This window comes from Cervus elaphus, chromosome 18, assembly GCF_910594005.1.
Source record: "Cervus elaphus chromosome 18, mCerEla1.1, whole genome shotgun sequence".
NCBI classification, from domain to species: Eukaryota; Metazoa; Chordata; class Mammalia; order Artiodactyla; family Cervidae; genus Cervus; species Cervus elaphus.
This window is the reverse complement of record NC_057832.1, coordinates 37,069,726-37,072,382: the sequence shown is the minus strand read 5'-3', so window position 1 is coordinate 37,072,382 and position 2,657 is coordinate 37,069,726. Positions and strand designations below refer to the sequence as shown.

Here is a 2,657-nt window from a genome sequence, read left to right as displayed (position 1 = left end):
ACTTGCGTTGTCAGCCCCTTCAGGGTTTCCTCAGCTACAGAGCATTGTCTGGGCCCTAGGCACAATTTTCCAGAGGCAACTCATATCCAGTGACTAGCCACAGGGTGACATAAAACCTTGACCATTTCAGCTCACTGCTAGATATCTCTGAAGAGCTATTCTAATTCCAGACCTCCTTGTGGTGTTGGCAGAGGCTTTATAGGGTTTGCATTCCCAAGCTGAATTCCCTCTGGCCCTTTCGACTTCGTCTCTTTCCCTTCCAGTGGTATTAATTCCTGAAAACTTCGTCTCAGCCTCTGCTCCCAGAGACCCTAACCTGCAATAAGCACAGTACAAACTTGTTGCCTTTCTGGGTTTCTGTATCTCTATTTGCTCCTTTTCTTTGATTGTTTGTTTGTTTTATGTCTAATGGCTTCTGTTAGATAATACCTTAATTCTCAGGGTCTGTTTTGCCCGAAGATATCTGTCCTTCTCTTTGAATCATCTAGTAAGCCCTGTGTTCTAAGGTCAGGCATTCTTTGGTTCTACAGAGCTATTATCAAAAACTGCATGCAGTAGGATCTGTGTATGTTTGCTACTGATGAAACGTTATCCACAAAGTTACTTAACTCACTTTTTAAAGAGAGGGACTTAACTGCACTTTTTTAAGGGGTAAATTTTTATGTACCAAGGAGAGTCAAAAATTAATGAGTTAAGCATTCGGCTGAATGACCTAGGGAAATAACAAAAAAGTCCCATAGAAACAATAAATAATTAAATAAGAGCAAAAATTAATGAAATAGAGCAAAGGTCAGCAAACTGTAGCCTTTAGCCCTGTTGGCTATTTTGTAAATAAAGTTTTATTGGAACACATTTATGCCAGTTCATTCAGTATTGACCATGCCACTTTCATGCCACAATGTAAGGGTTGAGTCGCTGCTATAGTAGCCATATGATCTCCATAAAACACAGTTAAAAATATTTACTATATGGCCTTGACAGAAATAGAAAACAACCGATTCAGAGAAATGAAAACATAAAAGTTTAATCTCAAAAAGGACTCACAAATAGACAAAATTTTGGCGAGACTAAGAAAATTACAGAAGGCATAAATAATCATTATTAGAAATAATAAAAGGGGCATAATATAGTAAGAGAAAATTATAAAGAAATGTATATCATCACATTTGAAAACTTGGCAGCAGTGGTCAAATTCCTAGGAAGCTATAACTAAAATTACTAAAATGTAAGACTTATGAATTATCCTGACAACCATATAAAAGTAACTGAATTAGTAGTTAAACATTTTTAAATCTATTTTTAGTTGGTGGATAATCATTTTACAGTATTGTGTTGGTTTCTGTCATACACGAAGGTGAATCAGCTGTAGGTATGCATATGTCGCCTTCCCTTGATCTCCCCTCCCACTTCCTGTGCTGTCCCACCTCTGTAGGTTATCACAGATCACTGGTTTGAACTGCCTGAGTCATACGGCAAATTCCCACTGGTTATCTGTTTTACACATGGTAAGTGTATTAATGTTTCCACACTATTCTCTGCATTTGTCCCACCCGCTCCTTCCCACCTCCACCACCCATATCCTTAAGTGTGTTCTCTGTGAGGTTCATCAGTACCATCTTTCTAGATTCTATATGTATGTGTTAATATATGATACTTATTTTTCTCTTTCTGACTTCACTCTGTGTAATAGGCTCTAGGTTCATCCACCTCATTAGAATTGACTCAAATATGTCCCTTTTTATGGCTGAGTAATATTCAATTGTATATATATACCACTTCTTGTTTATCACTCCTCTCTCGATGGACATCTAGGTTGCTTCCATGTCCAAGCCATTGTAAATAGTGCTGCAGTGAACAGTGGAGTACATATGTCTTTTTCAATTATGGTTTCCTCAGAGTATATGCCTAGTAGTGGGATTGATGGGTCATATGGTGGTTTTATTCCTAGTTTTTAAGGAATCTCTATACTGTCTTCCATAGTGGCTGTGTCAATTTACATTCCCACCAACAGTGTAAGAATGTTCCTTTTTCTCCACACCCTCTCCAGCATTTATTGTTTGTAGACCTTTTGCTGATGGCCATTCTGAGTGGTGTGAGATGATATCTCATTGTAGTTTTGACTTGTCTTTCTCTAATAATGAGCAATGTTGAGAATTTTTCATGTGTTTTTAGCCATTTATATGTCTTCTTTGGAGAAATATCTGTTTAGGTCTTCTAGCCACTGTTTGATTGGGTTGTTTGTTTTTCTGGTATTGAGTTGCATTTTCCCAACTAGAAAACATTAGGTCCAATTTGTTTTCATGGCAAGTTCTTACAACACTTAAGAAACAAAAAAAAGTGCTCGCTTCGGCAGCACATATACTATATTAGAACAATACAGAGAAGATTAGCATGGCCCCTGTGCAAGGATGACACGCAAATTCGTGAAGCATTCCATATTTTTCAACTTTTGGCCTCTGTGGGAGAAGGCGAGGGTGGGATGATCTGAGAATAGCATTGAAACATGTATATTATCAAGTGTGAAACAGATGGCCACCCCAGGTTGGATGCGTGAGACAAGTGCTCAGGGCTCATGCACTGGGAAGACCCAGAGGGATGAGATGGGGAGGGAGGTGAGAGCGGGGATCAGGATGGGGAACACATGTACACCCATGGCT

At 38.8% G+C, this 2,657-nt stretch overlaps 1 non-coding gene across 1 annotated transcript; it reads left to right on the top strand.

Moving 5' to 3' along the window:
- Positions 1 to 2,337: 2,337 nt before the first annotated feature.
- On the top strand, positions 2,338 to 2,443 carry LOC122674953. Its single transcript, XR_006335115.1, has one exon. It is a non-coding gene; the product is annotated as a U6 spliceosomal RNA (small nuclear RNA).
- Positions 2,444 to 2,657: the final 214 nt, after the last annotated feature.